This window comes from Cupressus sempervirens, chromosome 10 (genome assembly GCF_028749045.1).
Source record: "Cupressus sempervirens isolate cs-2001-9-10 chromosome 10, ASM2874904v1, whole genome shotgun sequence".
In the NCBI taxonomy this organism is placed as follows: domain Eukaryota; kingdom Viridiplantae; phylum Streptophyta; class Pinopsida; order Cupressales; family Cupressaceae; genus Cupressus; species Cupressus sempervirens.
This window is the reverse complement of record NC_143127.1, coordinates 604,988,532-605,012,391: the sequence shown is the minus strand read 5'-3', so window position 1 is coordinate 605,012,391 and position 23,860 is coordinate 604,988,532. Positions and strand designations below refer to the sequence as shown.

Below are 23,860 nucleotides of genomic sequence, written 5' to 3'. Positions count from 1 at the left end.
AATAGAAAATATAAACATTGAAAACTAAATTAAATTATTTTTGTAACAAAATTTATAAATATTTTTAGTATAAATTTATCAAATAATTGTATTCTTAAAAATATATTTTTGTTATTTATTAATTTAATTATAATTTAGAATAAAAAATTAATTTTACATTAGAATAAAATAATTTTAAATTATTGTGAAGAAAAAAATTAAATAAATGTATTTTAAAATGATATGATAATTAGTTTTTAAGTAAGATTTTTAATAAACTTAAACTCACAAGATGTTAAAAATAATAGATTGATATATTTACAATCTTTGGTAAGAAAAATGATTCAGTTATTATTGTTGATTAGACATGCATTTATGTCTTAGGTAGTAAGGTGGAAGATAAAATAATTACTTTTTGGAAACTCTAATCAATTTATCACAATTGCGAAAAAGATAAAGCTATCGTTAATGCACGACATCATTGTTGTTGGAAAGAATATGTGAATTTTTGTTAAGTAAAATTGATTTTTCTCCCTACCAAAAGTAATATGGACCAATAGAATGAGCACAAAATGTCATTTATAAAATAAGGAAAAATGAAAAATAGATATACACATTGTAAGTTGCATATAAACGTTTAAATTCTTTGATTTGATTGGTCAAGTTAATGTCATATTAACATTAACATTAACTAAAAATAAAATAAATTCTGAAATTATTAGAAGTATAGATAAGAAAGAATGCAACGCAAAAAGCAGAGTGGTTTGATATGCGGACTGCGTGGTGATGATTTTAGGGCTTCAAAGTACTTTCACAATACAAAATATGCAGTGAAAATGAATGCATTCGGGATCCTAACTGAAGATAAATTCAATAGGGTCTTCCATAACTAGGATTCTAAAGTTAGTAAAGACAATGGCTTGAATGAAAACTTTGAAGCTGGTTGGGTTTATGTCCATAACTGTAAGAAGAGAATCCGTTTGAGAAATCCTTAGAAAGGCTCATAACAGAAATGGAGCTCATAATAGAATTGGAACCAAAGAAAATCCACGATTTACCTACAGGTGGGCTCTTACTTTCACAAAACAAAATATTACAAAGTTTTGCAAGCACAAAAGAAAGAATATCTGAATGAAACCCTAGCTAGAAGATGACTACGTCAAATACAGAGGAAGAATCCAGTCAAAGTTCAAAATGGATTTCATGAGGGAAAGATAGGAAATCACTCAAAAGACAAAGGCATTGGAAATCAGAGTGAAACCGATTGTTTGAGCATCGACAATTCAACCTCAAATAGATTATGGAATGAATGCCATAAATTTGGCCTTATTGCATTTTGGCATGAAAGTAACTTTTTTGATTTCGACCATGCTCTACGGCTCTCAACAACTTTCAAAGGAGTGGTATGTACCACTAAACTCCATAATGGGTTTTTTTTGCACAATGTTTAAGCCAAAATATTAAAGAAAAGCTTTTAAAAGGCCCTCCTATGTCTATCAAAGGTTTTTTAATTTCCTTTTTTGAATGGCATACAAATTTTGATTTGTCCTATTTACCTATTCCATCCACTTACTGTTGGGTCAAATTTCCTATTTTCCTGTAGAACTAATGAATATCTCCCATGGTTACCAGGAGACTCGTCTCCCCCCTAAAAGTCGCGTCTCGGTCTCGGAGACTTTTCGCATCTCTGGAGACTTCAAAAAAGGTTGGAGACTTCACGACGAAGTCTCCTGAAGTCTCCCCGTCTCCTAATCCAAAAAGTGAAGTCTCCTCGAAGTCTCCTGGTAAAATATAAATGTAAAATATAATATTAAATAATTTTATATATTTTAGCATCCATTTTAATGTTTTTAATACAAAAATTAAGACCACCGACAATTTAAATCAAATGATTAAATCATTTAAAATATTTTATTTAATAAATTAATAACTTTGAAAACATTAGAAACACTTTTAAAATCTTATTTTTATTCAACAATTTAAATGATTAAATCATTTAAAATATTTTTGGAGAGTGATGATTTTTTGGAGAGCATGATAGCTGAAGACCTTGAGATGGATGATCACAACCTTGTGGAGTAGATAATAGTACCATCGACATACTAATACTAGATATATTTATGTTTTTGGTTTATTGTACAAAGTGTTCATTTTTGTTTGCATATCAGCAATTCAGCATCAAACTATACTTTTTTGAATTTAAAATTTGAATATGTAATGATAATCTCAACGATTATCAATCTGATATGATGGTGATCATATGCAATATTCAAAAAACAAATATATCCATGAGATACAATATTGTGATCATGTGAGTTTTGAAATCTTTGACTCTATGCGTCTATTTTAATTTTTAATGTGACATTGCTATTATTATTTACTTTAGTCTTATAGTATTACTATTTTCAAATTTTGTATTTACTTTTAGTATTAGACTCTTTAAACTATTAAAAAAAATTATTAAAAAAAAAATTGCCGTCTCCAACTACCCCCGTCTCCTATTTGAAAAATTGTCGTATCGGTACCAGTACCAGTATCGGAGACCTCGAAGTCTCCCCGTCTCCCGGTGACCTTGATATCTCCATATTGGAAAATATTGGAGACATGTTGGGGGGTTTTAAAGGGTTACCAAAGAATTTTTTATGCTCAAACTCAATTAAGATTTTAGTAGATTTCCCTTCGAATAAAACCCTTAAGCCTATAAAGATCATCACAAACAATTCTATATATAATATGATCCCGTCTTCTTAAGGGTATAATTGGATCTAAATTTGTATTAGCTGATTTTGATATTATGAAAGAATTCTATTTTGGTAAGTCAAATAAGGATTTTATAGATAAGGAGTTAAGCTTTAGATTTTCATAATGCAGAGGATTTGGTTTTTTTAATAAACCATCCATGTTAGAAGAAGGAGAAATCATTTTTTCTTCTATATCTGAAGATTGGGACCCTCAATCACCCAATCTTATGAAGTTCACCATCTATTCAGATCCCTTTTCTTTTCTCTGAGCACATGTCTGTCCATGAATCCTCTATGGATTGCAGTCAAAAACATGATGAGCTTTCAATTTTAAATCAGAGCAAGCCTACATGTTTTTCTCCTAAGGTCAAGGGTGTAACACTAAATTTGAATCAAGATAACACGATGGTAAAAAAGACCATATTGGATTAGATGAATCCTAAAATAGAGGTCTTAATTGATGAACCTAGATTCAGGGACTTGAAAGAGGTAGATGTCTTTATAAAAAAAGTAGAAGATAATATGTCAACTCTTAATGATACAATGGAGGATTTAATGATGGTTCATGAGGAAGTATGTGAAGAAATGGCTTTATGACACCATTTTTCGTACTCTTTTATCTCTGGGAAGTCATTCTTCCCCACTAAGATCTCTTCTGAGGTTACAATCCACCCTTTAGAAGAAGTAAATGAATGGATGAGGAATGTGGAGTGGATCGTCAGTTACATGTTGGTCTTTTAAATCATAGTTTAGAGCCTTTTAATGGTCCTATAGCTGATGTAGTCTCAACATGAGGTTCAAGAACGCCTTTAGTTGTTCAAAACCTGCTGGAGCAAGTAGGTGTTAAGGAAATTAATGAAGAATTAAATGAATGGGCTGAGGAATGTGGAGCAGATCCTCAGTTAGATTCTGATCTTTTAAATCAGTCTAGATCCTTTTAATGGTCCTATAGCTGATATAGTCTCAACAGGAGGTCCAAATACTCCTTTAGTTGTTCAAAACCTATTGGAAAAAGTAGGTGTTGAGGCAATTGCATCTGAGGGTGAGTTTCATGGAAACCTTAGGGATACTTTGATCAAAGAAATAGTCTCAAAACCTCCAAACTATAATACGACCACATAAATAATCTCCTTGGACAAATTAGGTTCAATAGAAAATTTAGAAGGGCTAGATCATCCTAAAATAGCCAAAAAACATAAAAAGAAAAGAGGGAGAGCCCTTTTCAGGACACAGGACCAAGGATTGGATGACTGGTAACCAGTCATAGTTAACTAATCTAATCAATTCAGAAGCAGGGAAGTTTCCTTCTGATTCCCAATGAAGATATCTACATGGAATGTTAGGGGACTAAATCCCCCTAACAAACAAAGACTCCTAAAAAGAAGTCTGAAAACTCTTGACTCTAATTTAGTTTCTTGTAGAAGGATTAAATGAATGGATTGAGGAATGTGGAGTGGATCCTCAGTTAGATGCTAATCTTTTAAATTGTAGTCTAGATCCTTTTAATGGTCCTATAGCTGATATAGTATCGACAGGAGGTCCAAAGACTCCTTTTGTTCAGAAATTGTTGGAGCAAGTAGGCATTTAGGAAAAGAACGAGGCAATTGCATCTGAGGTTGTTTCATGGAAACCTTAGCGATACTCTAATCACATAAATATGTTCAGAATCTCCAAACTATAATACAACCACAAAAATAATCTCCCTAGTGAAATTAGTTTTAGCAACAAATTTAGAAGGGCTATATAATCCTAAAATAGCCAAAAAAAACATAAAAAGGAAGGAGGAAGAAAAACTTTTTTAGAACTCATGACCAAGGATGGGATGGCTGGTAACAATCAAAGTTAACTAATCTATTCAATGCAGGAGCAAGGAAGCTCCCTTGCAACCCCCAATGAAGATATCTAAGTGGAATGTTAGGGGACTAAATGCCCCTAATAAACAGAGACTCCTAAAAAAGAGTCTGAAAACTCTTGACTCTAATTTAATACTTTTACAAGAAACTAAATAAATAGAGAAGAATATGAAAAATTGAAAAGAAAGCTTGGTCTATGGCAATCAACTTGGGTTGATTCCCTTGGTGCTTCAAGTGGATTAGCCTTATTAAGAGATCAAAGGAAGGTGAATGTATCTAACATTAACAATTGTTACAATTGGATTTGTGCTAATGTCAATAGTGTCAATAGTAATCTAGCCTTCTCTATAAATGTGTATGGTCGTACTAGTATAGGAGAGAAGTTAGCCGTTTGGAACCATAAGTAACTTAATATCTCTAGACCCCTCTGAGACTATTATCTTAGGAGGAGATTTTATGCTATCTTAGATACCTCTAAAAAGAAAGGAAATAGTAAAGTTATATCTCAATCACAAAAAGACTTCAGCAATTTGGTATCCTTAAATAGTTTATCTGAAGTTATTATTAAAAATGACATATTTACATGGACTAATAGGAGAAAAGATTTCAATAGCATATCCGAAAAACTAGAGAGATTTCTATATAGAGGAGATCTTTCAAGCTTTAACTTTGAATTAGAAGCAGAAATTCTTGATCACCAAGGTTCATACCACTTCCTAGTTCGATTAAACATTTTTAAGCCTTTGATAGCATCTAGGCACCCTTTTAGATTTGAAATTATGTGGTTTGAACACAAGGACTTCTATAATATAATTAAATTTTGGTGGGATGAGTGCATAGTGGAAGGATCTAAGGTGTACAACTCTATTTCAAAATTAAAATATATTAAGCAAAACCTAGTCACATGGAATAAAGAACATTTTGATAATATTTTTGAAGAGGAATTTTCAATAGAACAAGAGTTGAGAAGTCTCAACCAAGTTATATCACTAATGAAGGCATGGATAATGATAAATATCTAAAAGAAAAAAACGTATTAGCTAACCTGGAGGCTATTTTAGCGAAAGAAGAATTTTTTTGGAAACAAAAATCCAAAGAGACATGGCTAGGAGAAGGGGATAGAAACAATAAGTTCTACAATAGTACTAAAATTAGAAGAGCAGTAAATAGAATATCCAAGATAAAGAACAGTAAAGGAGATATACTTGAGAAGCCTGAGGATATCTCAAATGAGGTAGTTAGTTACTTCTCTAAAACTTACAATGAAAGGGATCAATCTAATCTTTTCGCCCAATCCAAAATGTCGTCGTCCATCCCAAGCCTCATTACAGAAGAAGACAATAAGAGTCTAAATAAAGCAATCACCTCTGAAGAAGTTAAGGAAGCTGTCTTCCAAATGAATCCAAATAAAGCTCTTGATTCAGGTGATTTTAATCCAAAATTCTTTCAAAAGTGCTGGGATATCATTGGTAAAGACCTCCATGGTGCCATCAAAGCAACTAGGAACATAGGTGCACTCTTAAATGAGATTAGTAACACTTTTTGAATTCTCATTCCCAAAAAATCCAATTGTAATTCAGTAGGAGACTTTAAATCTATTTCCTTTTGTAATACAGTATATAAGATATTTTTTAAGATTCTTGCTAATAGGTCAAAATTCTTTAACCAAAGATCATCTTCGAGGAAAAGACAGGTTTTGTCCCAAATAGATCCATTCTTGAAGGAGTTATTATTGCCCAAGAGATCATTCACTCCACCCAATCAAACAGAGAATCTTGTATGCTGATCAAGTTAGATATTCAAAAAGCTTATGACAAAGATTCTTATGTAAGTGCCTAGAGGCCTTTTGGTTTTCAAAGAGCTGGATAAATCTCATTTTTAATTCTCTCTACCCCCGAACTTTCCATTTTGGTTAATGATAAGCTAGAAGGTTTCTTAATAATATGTCAAACAATATTCATCAAGGTGACCTGATTTTGTCATTATGGAAAAAGCCTTAGGCCGATCAATTTTTAGCGCTCACAATGAAGGAAAGATTAATGGGGTTTAGATAGTGATAAACACTTAAAATATTATCCATCAACAATTTGTGGATGATACTATTCTCCCAGGCAAAAGTACTAAGGAGGAAACAATGCGATTCAAAAACATCCTTAATGATTATATGAATGCTATAGGGAAGAAGGTTAATGCTGATAAATCAAAGATTTTTTTCATGAACATGAAACCTGAAATTGAGCAAGAAATATGTAGTATTATGGGATTCAAACCTAGGAACTTTCCATGTAAATATCTTGGGATTCCTTTATATAAAGGCGCTAGGAGCAATAAGCTTTGGGAGGATATCATTACCAAAATCCATTAAAGAGTGGATGGATGGAAAGGAAAGTGGCTGTCCAATGTGGGTAGAATTACAATGATTAAGTCCGTTCTTTCAACTATGGCCACGTACCTAATGTCAAACTTTCCCCTTGATTCATCCAACAAGAAGAAATTAGATGCCAAAATTAGGAATTTTTTTGGAAGGGTTCTTCGGAAAATAAAAAGTTTGCTCTTATTAAATGGGAGGAAATATGCAGATCTCTTAAAAATGATGGCCTTGGCATTAAAAACTTATATTGGCAAAACTTAGCATTAGGAGTCAAACTCGTATGGAATCTCCTCAAGGAGCCTAATAGGAAATGCGACTCTACATTTCTCAACAAATGTCGTAAATGCTGACCCAATAAATCTGTTTCATGCTCATAACCATCCAATTGGGTCCAAAGTTTGGAATTTTATTAAATCTTGCTTCCTAGTAATAAATGGAAAACTATCTTGGGGTGTAGGCAATGTGGAGCCAGTACTGTTTTAGGAGGACTCTTGGGCTGGATTTGTTCCCTTGGAATCAGAAGGTCTGGATAATAATATCAAGATTATTCCAAGTGAGGCTTGGGGCAAAAGATTGAGTGATTACTTTATTAAGGACAACTCATTGTTAGGTTGGAAATGGAAAGATCTGAATGATACTCCTTTAGTAGAAAAGCAAAAGAATAGTTTTGAGAAAGTTAGTTCTAATACATCCTTCTCCATTAATAATAGATATGACAAATCGATATGGGTAGGTTCTAAAGATGGAAACTATAAAGTTAAAGAAGGTTATAATTACTTAGTATCACCCTGAATTCTTCAATTTTGAATCTTTCTTTGGATTTATGTTGAGACAAAAATTGTGCACCAAAAGCTAGAACATTCTTATGGGCTGCTATGCATAAAAAAATTCTTGCTGCAGAATGGTTCAAAAAAGGGGGTTATGAAGGTCCATCTAGATGTATTCTATGTAAGAAGGATGAAGAATCTGTCGACCACATTCTTCTTTATTGCCCTTATGCTAAAGAATGTTGGCTCAAAATTTGCTCAAAGTTGAATCGGCAGATTGCCTTTCATCACGATCTTACTGAACACCTTAGGAACTAGTCATCAGTACTGCATAAAGGTCTATACTAGAAGATTTGGAAGATCGCACCTCCAATAATGTCATGGGAATTATGGAAAGAAAGGAACTGACATACGTCCCAAAAAAATGAAATGTTAGCTTAGGCTCTTGGTAATAAGGTTGATGCTAGTTTTGTCGAGAATCTAAACAATAGGATTTAGGAATTAAAACCACCATGAAGGTACTTTCTCTTTTATGGATGGAATCATTTGCAAGAATAGGTTTAGATTAATGATTCCACCACATTTTGGAAAAGGAGGTTCAAGTAGCAAAGAAAAAATAGCTAATTGTAATCGGAGCTAATTGTAAGCGGGGTCCTCCTAAGCTAGGTTGGCTCAAGCTCAATTTCGATGGAGCCTCTAGGGTTAACTTGGGGAAAGCTGGAATTGGTTGCATGATCCACAATCATGAGGGAAAGATGGTTGCCAAACTAGCTAAACCTCTACATAACACGACCAACAATATAATAGAACTTTTAGCATTAAGATAAGAAAAAATAGCTAATTGTAAGCGGGGTACTCTTAAGCTAGGTTGGTTCAAGCTCAATTTCGATGGAGCCTCTAGGGGAAACCTGGGGAAAGCTGGAATTGGTTGTGTGATCCACAATCATGAGGGAAAGATGGTTGCCAAACTAGCTAAACCTCTACATAAAACAACCAACAATATAGTAGAACTTTTAGCATTAACATAAGGCTTTAAAATGGGTAACATTTGAGGTATTGCTAGATTAGGGATAGAGGGTGACTCCCAGATTGTTGTCAACACATGAAGGGTGGGAAAAACCCCCAATTGGAAAATTCATGCATTTCTTGAAATCATTTGAAGACATTGAATTTAAACGCATTTACCATGAAGGAAATACAGTGGTCGACAATCTGGCTAATAAAAGTGTAGATGGCCTGGATTTCTCAGAATTAAATACTAAGTTTATTAGCTAACATAACTGTTTGTTTTAAGGTCATTACGCTATTTTTTTATAACTTTCTTTAAAAATAAAAATAAGAATTAATGCTACCTATTCACATCATTTAGGCAAATTGTATATCTTTAGTTGTTTCCCCTCCCCTAAGCCTTTTTCATTATTTAGTCTATTTTGAGCAAATTTTAGTCGACTTACTAATTTATCTTGAAGACAAATTTATAAACCCAAAAGTAGGTTTACTTAGCATCTAACTCCAAGTTTAGCCCAATTCCAAACAATGTCAAAATACTCCATTTAGCTTGTCTCCTATTAGGTTCCCAAGAGAAAATTAATATTTGAAAGACCTCTAAACCTAATAGGCTTATCTAGTTCCACTATAGTAAAATAGCCCCTAGTTTAGAATCGAACTTCGGTATATGAATGCAGTATTGTGTATCATCATTAATATAATAATACTGATTTTGTTTATTAAAGTTAAATTAGATATCATCGAAGGGATAGATAGGTAGCTAGCATAATACTAGGTCCTCTCTTTAATCAAGCATAACCTTGTCGATAAGTATTGATGAAAACATGCTATTTGACATGTTCAATATAAAAGATATATAATCAATCATAGGATTTTCCACAGAGCTATCAACACTATATTTATGAATTACCTAGAGATGTTGGAAGCTAGGCTTTTTAACATTGTAGGTCCTTTAAGTCATATGATTAATAGATATTAGTGGACTATATGTTAAGCCCTTAATTTAACATCATTAATACTCAGTGCGATCTTGTTAAGAAGGCCAAGGTTGTCGTTGCACCAAAAGATCGACTTGTCAATGCCTGATACAACCAATAGGAGGCGATTAAGCCATGTCGTGAACCCCATGCAGGACGCTGGCCCATTGCCTACAATTCCCCCTCCTAGCGTCGCTCACCGTGGCCTACAGGACTTGAACCAATGACCAGGCTCTGATACCAATTGTTAGAAAGGCTAGGGTTCCGTTGCACCAAAAGATCGACCTGTCAATGCCCGATACAACCAATAGTCTTATAGAACCACAGGAGGTGATTAAACCATGTCGTGAACCCCATGAGGGATGCTGGCCCATTGCAACAGATCTAGTTCCTAGTTTGAATAATCATTGATGTCAGTCATCACTAAACTGGCATGAATTATTAAAGGATATAAAGCTTAGATTTGGCTATTAACTTTGGAGATTGTCTAAGAACATTGCGGTAGGCCTAATATTGACAATTATTAAAGTTCAATCCTTTAGACATATGGCATCTTGATCGATCCTAGTTTCTCCCATATTTAGGATTACCTTTCATAAGGACAATTATGAATTTATAAGCATTTAAGGCATTAAGTCTATTATATTATTAGGCTTAAGATAATCATTGTAATATTAGAGGCATCTATCTCGAATATTTTGGTTCACTCTTTAATCCTCCTTTAATTACACCCAATATCGATAGTCTTCTTAGTCCTTTGTTTCATTCCTAATCTCAGTGTCGTATCCATCCTTAAAAAATCTACTATGGATTCAGTGATTGTTATTTTTTATTTGCATAAAAATAGGACAATGACCTTTCTAGGCTCTATCAAATCGGAAAGGTGGAGCAAGATTTTACAAGTTTTCGACGACATGGTATGGATGGTGCTTAATAGAGTTCTGGGAGAAATTTTTTTTGACTACAACCAAACATAGAGAATGAAAAGTGAGGTAATTGGATGCTTCATTGCATGCTTCTTAAGGGCTGGTATCAATCAATGGGACAAGATTATATTGTGTGAATGTATTTTTGGTCCAACATGGATGAAAGGTCTCCACAATGTTCTTTCTAACATTAATAGTAGATTAGAGATTCCATATCATGAAGCCTACATGGGCTGGCCTATTGGGAGCCTAAAACTAGCGAAGATTCCAAAATACCCGATACTATCTATTAGAGACCCTTCTGCATTTGACAAGGCATGGCCAGGAATTTTTTCCAACATTCATATCCTTCTCAGATGGGGTAATATAATTAAAGAAAAAAACAATTTGTGGTTGGAACCTCTTTTTAAGAAAGCCAAAATGTGGCTATCTCCTACTGAATTGGGGACCATAACAATTTCAAGTTTATTTTTCCTAAGATTAAAAGGTCAAACAAACCAAAGAAATTTGGAACAGTCTTGACATCAACAAGTTTTTGAAGCATCAACAAGGACAAAGACTTGTGAGGAGCTCATCATTATTCGTAGGACGGAAGAATAGGTTCAACCTTTTTTGTCATTTTGTCTAGCTTATCGACCTTGTAACGCCCCGCCAGGAAACCCAAAAGAAATTAACCTAAAATTCACTATGTTTGCCAAACATTTTTTTTTGGAAGATTAAAAGATAATAATAACAAGAGATAACATAGCGGAAGCAATGACTCACAAACATACATACAATCCATAAACAGATTACATCTCTTAAGGGTTCCATGATGTTGAATCACATACATAAGTTTTATTAATACTAAATCTGATACATAACAAATCCACATTATAGAATAACCACAAGTATGAATTCAATTAAATAATATACAATTACATAAGATGCCGCATGGCATAACTAGAATGCATGATCATTCACTGTACAAGTCATAGAGTATGAAAAGCTCAAAGAATATTCATCATGAATAAATACATCATTTCATAAGATCTCCAGATAAATCAAGTACAATACAATAGAATATAACCATCCAACAGAAACACAAGATCATAATGAAAGGAACAACTGCACAAGTACATCCAGCAATGACATTGTGTTGCCGGATCTCAATGGTATAAGAAACACTACTACCCAACCTCATGGAACCTGAATGGCCCACTCCCACTGTGCTGAGGAGATAATCTTAAGTCCCATACAGATATCAATTCACAGTCATAACCAATATCTAGGTTAAGGAAAACACCTGATAGCAGTCTATCTCAAAGGGTACCAAGACAAAAATAACATCAAATCCCAGAGGCAATAATGACACATAGAAAATCTACTATGTAAGTGGGCAAGTGTCATCGCATGAGCCAACTCTAAGGTTACCCTAGCAGCCTCTCTGGACTTCGACCCCCTAGTGTTTCCATGCGGCATCAGTATCCTTTTGTACAAATAAGGCATATTAACGAAGCAAGGTCTCAACCAAGCATCCTCTCTACTCCCATCCTAGCTTGTACTAGCACTCAAGGCATGGGTGAGGAAAAATACTGACTCTTATTAATTTGTTTTAAACCCATTTAATGAAATGTTATCACTTATTAAAACAACTTACAATAGGTTATCCAGGCAGCCTCTTTAGGGCTCCAACCTCCATTGCAAACCACTTCCCAACATACACAAATTACCTACCCTAAGCTCATGAATAGTACAACTCATAAAATCACAATTTTCACCTCAGTCCTATACAAGCAATTGGAAAACACCTAAAGATAATTCACAATATTCACCTCAGTTCTATACAAACAACTGGAAGGCACCAAAAGATAACCGATCGAAAACTCAAAGGTTACAACAAGAAACTCACAATAATCACCTCAATGCTATACAAGCAACTGGAAAACATCAAAAGATAACTGATCGAAACTCAAAGTTTACACCAGGAAAATCACAATAGTCACGTTAGTCCTATACAAGTAACTGGAAAGCATCAAAAGATAACTAATCGAAGCTTAAAGGTTACAACAGAAAAATCGCGCCATTAACCTCAGATCTATGCGAGCAACTGGAAAGCACTAACAAGCAACTGATCAAAACTCATCATAGAAATGTGTGAATACATCACAATGGTCGTGAATAAATGATCGTGACCAAATAACATATAACATCATAAAACAATAACTCCAAGGCCTTTGGTACACATCCAAATCTGGTCAACATACTAACTCAAACCCAATCCCAACTCAAAGTAAAAGCATACTTCACAACAAGTGTAGTTTCATAATTTGTTTGGTTTTGAAAACATAAGATTTTGATTTAAAAACAGGGTTCTAGATTTCCATTTCCAAAGTGTCATAATTACTAAGGTTTTTGAGTTCACAAATATTCCAAAATTTCTTAGTATTAGAAATCATTTTCATATAAAATTGAACCATCTAAGGAAAACCCGAATTTATTAAAAACATTTGATTTCCCCAATTGAATTACAATTATCAATTTACTTCATAAAAATATGTTAATAATAAAGTAATTAACAAAAGATTCAATTAAATACTAGTATTAAACAATTCATATAATTAAATATTATTATCATAATTTAATAGTAATTATTAATTATAATATTTATTAACTTATTAATAAAATAATATATTTATTGACATCCGAGAAAAAATGGTGGAGCGATGGAGGAATGGTTTCCCGAAGCAGTTTACTGAGGGTTACAAAAATAATGGAAGGCTTGGTCTATATGGGGGATAATCAGAGTTGTTCATAATACATGAAGGCAGGAACTATTGGGGAAATAGAAATGGGAGATGACAGAATGGGAGCTGAAACTTTCAAGAAAGTTTTCAATGGAAAAGAGTGGGACAACAAAATGGAGGTAAGTGGCAAAAGGATAGAGAGAGACACAATTCAAGTGGCCTCAGAAGTCACCCAATGCAAAGATTCACATCAGTCACTCTGGGGGGAAGTGGTTTTTGAAAATATTGCCAAAACACTAGGAATACCATAGATTGTGGAAAACCAAGAGAAGCAACTAATATAGGAACAACAAATGACAAGATGCATAGTAGAAAGGGTGGTGCTTGATAGAGGTCCTATGAAGGAGAAGAAAAAATTGCTAGAGGGAAATGCTCTTTTCCTGAAATGGGGAGGACCACGGCCAGCAATAGGTAAGATCAAAACTTTGTGTGATGAGAAATGGAGAAAGGTGAAAGATTTCAAAACTTTAGAAAATGGTTTTTGCATGATTATGGTAGAAATGGCTCAAGATAGAGATTGGATTCTGAATAGTGGACCTTATTTTTTGGAAGGGTTTGGGTTTATATGAAAAAATGGGTCCCAAACTTTGATCCAACAAAGGAAATAATAAAGGAATTTCCTCTATGGGTGGGGTTGAGAAACCCACCTCAAGAATATTGGCTAGAACACTGTTATAAAGCTATTGGAAATAAACTAGGCATATTTATTAAGGCTGTAGAAATGGTGGATAATGAAACCCTTCAAATGTTTCCAAGAATATGCATAATGTGGAATGATTGCCACCCATTATTTGAAATGGTTGAGATCTTCAATGAAGGGGTAGTTTGGAGACAACCAGTGTCTTGGGAAGAAGGTCTGATGGTGTGTGAGTTTTGTTTGTGTGAGGAACACGATTCAGAAAGCTGTAAGCAAGAAGGCTGACATAAAGGTAAAGAAGAGGAAAGGTTACTCTATAAGTTGATAGAGATGGCTCGAATGAGGGAAGAGGAGATAGGTGTGACTGCAAACTTCTTAAAAAGGGCTAATGTAGAGGCGGAAAATTTAATGATGTTGAAAACTAAAGCTAATAACTGTCAAGAGAATAGGAAAGGGATATTTGAAATTATGGAGATGGAACATGACATGGGCCCTAGGGAGGCTATTGGTAGTGTCTCGCAACAAGAACTCCAGCAAGAAAAGGTTGAGGGTGAGGCTCAGCAGGGTAAGGTTCTACAAGAAATTGATGGAATGGGGGAAGAGCAAAGGCAAGGCCTAGTGTCGTGTGTTGGTGCTGTTAGTAGGTCTTCAGTAGGGGAAGAACAAAGAGGGTTTAAGGACCAAGAAGAACCTCAAATGCCACAACGAGGTGGGTTAAGGGAGGCAAAGATGTTTCAAAGGATGGAGGGAACACATAAGGGCTAGGAGGAAGATGAAGGGTATAAGAAAGTTTTGGAAGGGGAAGAAGAAAGAGGGATGGGAGAGATTTTTAAGGACATTGAAATCTCTCCAATTCGAAACCTGAAAGGAGGCTCAGGGGAGTCAAGCTCAGAGGAAAGCTCGAATGAGGAAGATTTAGATTGGGGGGTTGAAGGGGGAGAAGGATTTTTTGGTTTAGAGGAAAATATGGCCCTCAAAGAAAAAAGAACCATTGAAAAGATAGAAAGTAAAAAGCATAAAGCCCAAATCCGGAAAAGCCAAAAAAGAGGGAGAACACTAAATGCATTGATCCAAATTGTAGGAAGTGCAAGGGGCCAAAGTAAATTGAAAATAGGAAGGGGAAAAACCCCCTCCTGGAAATGATGAAGATCCTTTCGTGGAATGTCAGGGGATGCAATGCCCCTCACAAAATGTGCTTGATCAAGACAAGTCTTGATCAAGCAAAACTGGATGTGGTCCTAGTGCAAGAAGCAAAGATAAAAGTTGAAGGTGTGGAAGGTGTTAAGAGGAAGTTTGTAAGATGGCATAGTGAGTGGGTTGTAGCAGAGGGAGCTTCGGGAGGGATTTGTGTCTTATGGAATCTGGATATAGTGGTTGGAACTGTAATGTAGATGGGAAAGAATTAGCAATGGATTAAGGTAACCTCAAAATAGTTAGGATCTGAATTTAATGTTCTTAATGTTTATACCCCAGTTCAAAGTTGAGAGAAAAGGGAAATATGGAAAACCTTAACAGATGTTTTAGAAATTCTATAAGATGAAATTACTATTTTGGGGAGGGGGGGATTTCAATGCTATCCTCTACTTGGAAGAGAAAAAAGGGGGCAAGGGTTGGAAAACAACCAAACAAGAAGATTTTTCAAGCCTTGTAGTTGAAAATGGTCTAATTAATATTCCCTTTAAATAGGGGGAATTCACCTAGAATAATAGGAGACTAGGGTTTGTTAATATAGCCAAAAAACTTGATAGATTCCTTTTAGGGGGGGACTAGAGAAGGGTGGATTGGATGGTTGAAGCTGAAATTTTACCCACTATGGTTTGGACCACTTTCTTAGAAGCCTAAGAATTCAGAAAGAGTGTGCTCCTAAACGGTGCCCTTTCAAATTTGAGACAATGTGGCTAAGGGCGGATGGGTTTAAAGAGATGGTTCAACAATGGTGGAAAGAGGCCCCTGAATGGGAATGTAATAAGGCTTTCAAAATTTTCAAGAAGCTACCACATATAAAGGGTAAGCTGAAGGTTTGGAACAAAGAGTCTTTCCAAAATATTTTTAAGAGAAAAGATGAATTGGAAGAATCTTTTAAAACCCTGAATTAAGGAATAATTCAATAGGGGATGAATGAGGAGGTTTTCCAAGAAGAAAATAAGCTAAAAAAGGAATACGAAGAAATCCTTCAGAGAGAAGAAGTGTTCTGGAGGCAGAAATCTAGAGAAACTTGGTTTGAAGGAGGGCAATAGGAACACAGTTTTTCCACAACCCAGTTAAAATCAGAAGAGCTCATAATAAGATCTTCTCCCTCAAGAGCCCTGAAGGAGTAGTGCTAAGTGATCCAAAGTTGATAAAGAATGAAGTGGTAGACTTTTTCAAAGGAAGAGGGAGAGTGGAGGTTGAGGGGGAGGCCTTAGCAGATGAGGTTTTGGAGTGCATTCCAGTTTGTGTTACAGATAGGAAAAATTTAATGTTAAGTGTTGATGTCACAAGAGAGGAGGTTAAAAAGGCTCTATGGGTTTTAGGAAAAGACAAGAGCCCAGGGCCGGATGGCTTTATAGGGAGTTTTTTCAGATTAATATTAGATTGCATAGAGGAGGAAATTTGGGTGATGGTTGAAGAGTCCAAAAGAGATTGTTTTGTTCTGAAAGATATAAATTATACTTTTATTGCTTTAGTTCCAAAAAATGAAGAGTGCAGAACCTTTGAAGATTTTAGACCTATATCTTTGTGCAATATCTTGTATAAAATCATTTTGAAGGTGATTGCCAATAGGCTAAAGTTGGTTCTAAATGATATCATTTCAAAGTCACAGAGTGGATTTTTTCTAGGAAGATATATTTTTGAAGGAGTGATAATTGATCATGAAATGATGCATTCTATAAGAATAAAAAAACTCAGCAAAATGATGGCGAAATTGGTTATAAGGAGAGCCTATGATGAGGTAACTGGAGAATTTTTGTTCAAAGTTCTAAAAAAATTTGGTTTCAATGAGGAATGGATAGTGGGTTAAGGGATGCCTAAACTCTGTCAGATTCTCTATTTTGGTAAATGGAAGCCCCCAAGGTTTCTTTGAGTTAGAAAAAGGTATTAGGCAAGGGGACCCTTTATCCCCTTTCCTATTCATAATTATGGCAGAAGTTTTAGGGAGATTGATAAGAGGAAAAAGAGTGAGGATTATGAAAAGGGGTTAAAGTTGCTCGGGGTGTGGACCCAATTTCACATTTGTAGTTTGTGGATGACACTTTTTTAACCGGGGAGGCTTTAGAGCAGGAAGCAAGACTGATGAGAAAGACTTTAGAAATCTATGGGAATGTTTCAAGACAAAAAATAAATTTGGCAAAATCTGAATTTTTTTCTTTAACACTCCTATTAATAAAAGAGTAGCAATTGGTAGAATTCTGAATATTAAACAGGGATATTTGCCAAACAGGTATTTGGGGATCCCTTTATTTTAGGGGAGAAATAGAAGTGAAGTGTGGAAGGGTTTGGCTGAAAAGTGCTTTAGAAAAATGGAAGGATGGAAGGGTAAATGGTTATCTTCTGCAGGAAGAATATTGATGCTAAAATCTATAGTCTCAGCTATGCCTATTTTCTCAATAATGTGCTTAAAAATCCTGAAGAAGGTGATTAATACAGTGGAAAAGTAGATGAGGAAATTCTTTTGGAGTGGTGTGGGAGAGGATAAAAAATGTCCATTACTTAAGTGGGAGAAAATTTGCAGACCAATTTTTTTTGGAGCTATAGGAATTAGAGATTGGAACAATATGAACATTGCCCTAGGTGCTAAGTTGGTTTGGCAAATGTCAAATGATGGAGACCAAATGTGGATAAAGATGGAGCCCTTCTCTTAAGGCTTTCTTTATCTTGTGGCCAAGGATGACGAGGAGAAATTTGTTTGAATGTGTTTGGCAGGTGAGTCCCTCGATTGTCATTTGGGAAGTGTGGAAGGAGAAGAATAGGAGGATCTTTCAGGAAGTGACAGAGACAATTGACCAATTAATGAAAAGGATTGATCATTCAACAGAAAAAGTTGTTAGTGCTGTAGTGTTTAGGGAAAATATGTCAAAATATGTGTTTATGAGTTGTGACAAAGCTATTAAAAAAGGGTAGCCTTGGATAAAAATTGGAGTGGCCAGAGCGAAGGGGAATATTTCTTCTAAGGTAAATCAGAGGGAATGTGCAAAGTGGGAAGCTCTAGAAGAAGGTTGGATCAAAGTTAATTTTGATGGGGCATCGAAGGAAAACCCTAGAAAATTAGGTGTAGGATGTATTATTAGGGACCATTTAGGGGAGACATTGGCTTTTGGTGCAATAAGATTACCTAATGGAACAAACAATGAAACAGAGTTTGAGGTTGCACTTTTGGCAATAAAATCTGTAAAAAGGTAGGAAGAGGTAAAGTGATTTTGGAGGGTGACGATGGTTGTAGTACAACCCGTAAGAAACAACTCAATTTCAGCATGACACTTAGGAAATTTGTTGGGTTGTGTAAATGAAGAGTTAAACGCACTGGCGGATTTTAAAATTTGTCATGTCTATAGAGAAGCTAATAGAGAAGCGGACACCCTTTCAAAATGGGCGGCAGGCTTTTTGGCAGAAGGAATGTCAAGTTTCAAATGGTGTAGGCATTGGGAAGGATTAGGTGATAATGACTAAGGCTTTTATAAGTTAATGTGTTTTTAGAGGGTGTGTGAACGCAAGGAAACTGACGTCATGAAGGACTGTTAGCAAAAGTGAAAGAACAAATTTGGGAAATCTGTAATAAATGGACTCATAATGAAAGGACACACAAACAGAAAAAAGCATGATTAATTTAAGTGGTGTCGGGAAGATTTACAAGAAAGGAACCCACTGACAGATTTTAAATAGTAGAGTAAGAAAGGTCTTTTTCAATATTTTGAATAGTAAATCAAAACAGTGGTGATAGTGATAGAAAAAATAGGAAACGATGGAAGCTACCTTTACTTTTAAAATGTCAAGACAGCAGAAAGCTCTGTTTGGCCCGGTTTAGAATGAGGTTGAAATTGCTACTGAATTGCCCCACGCAAGGAGTCATAGATGCAGTGAAGGAAATGTTGGGGGATTTGTTTCAAAACTCTTCTCACCATTGGAAAATTAATGTCAACATAGCGGCAATGGTGATGGCTTGGGGCCTTGAGTTGACATTTCCCTGTGGAGGAAGTTGAATGGGTAATGAAGATGTTGTTCCCAGTGGACCTGATTGTAGGGATTGATTCCCTGCTAGAATGGGCGTGGCTAGGAAAGGGTTTTGACTATAGTGAATGCTTTGAGAATATAGAGGAAGGCAGAAAATGTGGAAAATTTGGGTTTGTCTGGTGGCTAACGGGGGTTGACAAAGACACCTATAAAGCCAAGATTAAAGTGGCACGGGCAAAGCTAGTGGAGGAAATTGGCAAATTCAGAGAAAGGAAGGGAAGAAAGGTGATGGGTCTCCTTATTGCCCATCCAAAGGAGCGGAGAAGCGTGGGGAAGAGGAAGAGACAATGGGTGGTGCGCGTTAGATTCCCAGTAAGGGTGGAGGATTGAAGGGAAGTGGTGACAGTAAGAGGTAATTTTGTTTTGTTTCGTTTTTGTTTTCACAAGCCCATAAACAACGACAAGGAAATCTATAAAGTGCAAGCGATAAACAAAGAATTCCTGCAACATACCTTTGGAAATGTTCCTTTGTGAAGTTTTTTTGAAGAAGTAGAATAGGAATTGGCATGGTGGAAAAGTTTGTTTTGTAGAGGCCAAAGGTATGAAGAAATGATGGAAGTGCAATGTAGCCTCATGGAAGATGATGAGAATCGTGTGAGTTGTAGGTGGCGGAAGCGGGGAAAGAATAGAAGGACAACTGGCATAAAGGCTTAAAGCCTTTCGTTTTTGTGAAGTTAAGATGAATTTGTGACCCGTGCAAATGATATAGATGTTAAAGTGGCAATCGATGTATAAAGCTATAGAATGTTTAGGTAGAAGATGTTTAAGTGAAGTGTATAGTAGAAAGTAAGGCTAACCAATGGAGCCTATTTTGAAATGATGTAAAAACTCTTTTATTAATAAAATAAAAAACTATTATTGATTAAAAAAATAAAATCTTTATATTAAATTATTAGTAATAATAAATATTAAATTAAATAATATAATAATTACTTATTAATATTAATAATATTATTATTATTTATTATATATATTAAACAAAACTATATTATAAAATTTATTAAATAAAATTTAATATAATAAAAAAAACTGAATTGCAATAAACGTTTAAGGCCCATCGGCCAGCTTTGTAAAGCTGCGGTAGCCGCTGTGCGATTTGCAGATCGCAGCCGCAAGGTGGGTTGGGGATTTGGTGGTCCCCGCCCCACCTTCAAACCAATTTTATTTTTATTTTTATAACAAAAACAAATTAAAAACAATGCCCTCTTCAATAAAATTCTCATTTTTATATATAATATAATTATCACAGTAATTATTAATTACTATGGTAATTTTATATATATATATATATATATATATATATATATATATGTTTTTAATAAATTTTCATAATAGATTTGATAGGGAAAATAATCGCAACCAGTCAAATTTGTAAATCTAAATTCTGGGTTTTTTTTTCAAATCCCATCCTGATTTCATTCAATCAAATTACGAATCATTGAATTTCTCAAACAAGGGTTTCCAATTTTAAATTCGTTCACAGACATCTTCAAAGAACAATAAATATCAACACTAGGGTTTTAAGCCAAATAAATTCTGAAAATAAATCCATACAAACACGGAGAAGACAGTAAAATTTCAAAGGGAAATAACTCCGCAAAACTCAACAAGATCCTACCTCAATCTAATGCTAACCAGACGAATGCTCGGAGCTCGCAAGGAATTCGTGACTTCTTGAAAACCCTCTTTATCAAAATTTTCTCCTCCAAATCTGTGTGGAGAAATAAGCTCTAATTTCTTAATAAAGAGCTTTCTCCCTTAGGGTTTCAATTTTGCAAACACGCAAACCCCATTTTTTTATTATTTTGATTTATTTTAATTTCATTCAATTTTTTGCGTTTTAAATTAAAATAAACTTTATTTAATTTATTTTTTCTCTTTAATTAAATCACAAGATGCCTTTAATAATATATTTATCAATTTAACTAACAATATTTAGAGTTTATTATAAAAATGAAAGTCCTAAATAAATTATTATTAAATTAAATAAATATAATTACGCCAAAATTAGAACTTTAATTAAACCTTTTAAATTTAGTTCTTTTATTTAATTAATTTCTCAATTAATTAAATATTGATTTTTTAAATAATTTTTTTGTTAAATTAAATAATTTAATACTCTTTTAATTTGATTTAATTATAATTGAAAATCACAACAGACCCACAAAACTAAATAAGAAAACCCATTATAAAGATAGAGTACTAAATCAAACTCAGAGGGTCAAGACCTCGAATTCACGTCACTTGACGAATTCAAAAGGGTAAATAACTTAGATACTTGTCCTACTTTCTAGAAAAATTGTCTTAGGGTTAGGATTTAGACTCAAGAACTATCTCCCCTCTTTACCATTGAGACATTGCGATAGGGCACACTCATCCTGGCAATTCAAGGAAGTTGATGCCCGATACCTGCAATATGCATAAAATTTGAGCATGTACATATACATAGAAATCTAAATTAAACAGGCAATGGTAGGGAGTGGTGCATCGTGTAGATCCAAGACTAGCAGGTGACTACGACTGCCTCCCTCAACCACATCAGAAACGTCAAACATAAAATAAAACATACATGTACAACGTACGCATACAAGCATGGGGCAAGTATTAATAGAAATTGAATAAAACCATCCATCTATCCATCATCATGAGGTAATTGAAAATCACTATATGAACATACACGTATCATCATCAAAAGAGTAATTGTGAACACATGAAATAACTACGTATCAAGTAGCTCATCAAATATATCAGCTGAGTATGAAATATCATCCAAATCAAATCGGGTAACCAAGTACTAGTAATCATAAAACATAACCATAAAGCTAGCCTAAAAGAATTCGGCAATTAAACATGAAAATTAAACTAGCGGTAGGCACTACAAACCTCGTATAAAGGATCGGATATAATTTTTTCTAAAAATATTAATAGTCACTATTGGATAGGAAACTTGTACCTTTGCAATTGTTTTGTCTTCTATCATCTATGTTAATATTAAGAATGACGGTCATGATAGAAGTTTTGTTAAGCTCAGTATGCCAAACAATTTTTGGTATAATAGTAAGCTTTTTATAAGCTGTAAGTAACGTCACCATATAGCTCTTCATAAATTTGCTTATGATAAGATAACTATTTTAGTCATGATCCAAATAAAACTCTGATTTTGAAACCTAGAGGCATATGATCAATAAAAGATCTTGGTATAATAAAAAATGTCCATTTTATATTCGCATCAATTCTAGTTTGAAGTTTTCCCATCAAATGTTGTGGCATGCAGGAAAATTTAAACATAAAGATTATTTATTGAGTGGGAACTGAAAATATAATTAAAAAGCGTATGATTTAATCTTTCAAAAATCTGAGAATTTATACTGATCTCTGAGATTTATTTTCCTTGGAGATTAGATATGCTTTATGAATGAAATCTATAGTGCATGAGTCAATAAACAAATATCTAAGAAATGAATATAGCAAGATTCTTGCATACTTTATATAATAGATCACACATGTTGTTGAGATGTTGGTGAGCAATTTTCCATAAACCAAAAGGTGGGATTAGTATAGCAGTTACGAATACAAGGAAAGTTTCTTAATTTGTGTTCTTTGATACTCATCTAATCTTCGATATTGATTTAATAATAGTAATTTTATTGGATTCTAGAATATTTGGATACCAATAGTGTCTGAATGTTAAGAGTTACCTTCCTTTATGGTAATTAGCTTTCATCCCTGGTGTTTGATTAAGTGCTGTATTTTTAAGTATTGTGAATCCTTTCCTTTTTAACCCTTTTTCACTGCTTTTTACAATCGATAACTGTATCTCTGACTCCTTTCTATTATTAGAGCTTAAAAATTATTAGCTTCTCTGAGATGCTTATTCCCTTCTTACTTTACTTTATCTGTCTCATTCGGATTGCCTTTGTCAGGAAGGTTATGAAGATGTCGCCTATATGTTTTCTGTAGGTGTTTCCTTTCTTTTTTCAGATTTGAAAGTAGATAGGGTTTTTGGCTGATATCATGTGTTTGAGAATCACAGAGTTTCCCAAACATAACAATATCACCAAAACCCACTCTTCTTTGTTTCTCCTACAGGGTTAGTGTAGTCATATATCTCTGTTTCTCATTAGACATAAAATGCTTAGCCTTCGTTTAGTAGCAGCCTTTTTACGTATGTTGGGATCCTTCCTCTCATCTTTATCCTTAGTAAGTTCTCCTAGTAAGGATTTCCTGCACAAGATAACTCTTGATGCCTTGGCTGTCTAGTCGAATCCTCATCCCCTTCATTAAGGCCCTCTTAGCTATCATATTTTTGCCTTAGTATTACCTAGTTTGAGTCTATATCTATTAGATTTGTTGTTTCCCCTTCCTTTTTTCAAGTTTTTTAGTTTTTAGCTGCTGTCTTCATTTTAGTATCTTCGTAAAATATATTGCTAACTTATTCTTCTTAAGGTGGGATGCTTTCCCCTTTTGTTGGCATAGCCTCAGAATGAAAATTCTAAGAATATATCAATAAGGTGGAAGCATTCGGCATTAAGACATCCATATTCTTCTCTAAATGTACATCTCATGTAGCTGCAACATGGATGGTTTGTCACTTATCCAGTATTAAC

General features: G+C 34.3%; 1 protein-coding gene across 4 annotated transcripts in view; it reads left to right on the top strand.

The window, feature by feature from the left end:
• The first annotated feature begins 726 nt into the window (after positions 1-726).
• The window catches only part of LOC149535311 (serine/threonine-protein kinase CTR1-like), a 134,779-nt gene continuing 111,645 nt past the window's right edge, over positions 727-23,860 (top strand). The window contains exon 1 of one of the 4 annotated variants that reach the window (XM_089803403.1): positions 727-1,382. The gene's annotated coding sequence lies outside the window, so the exon portion shown is untranslated. The remainder of the gene's footprint in view (positions 1,383-23,860) is intronic. The other 3 variants (XM_089803402.1, XM_089803401.1, XM_089803398.1) reach the window with 3 other exon arrangements.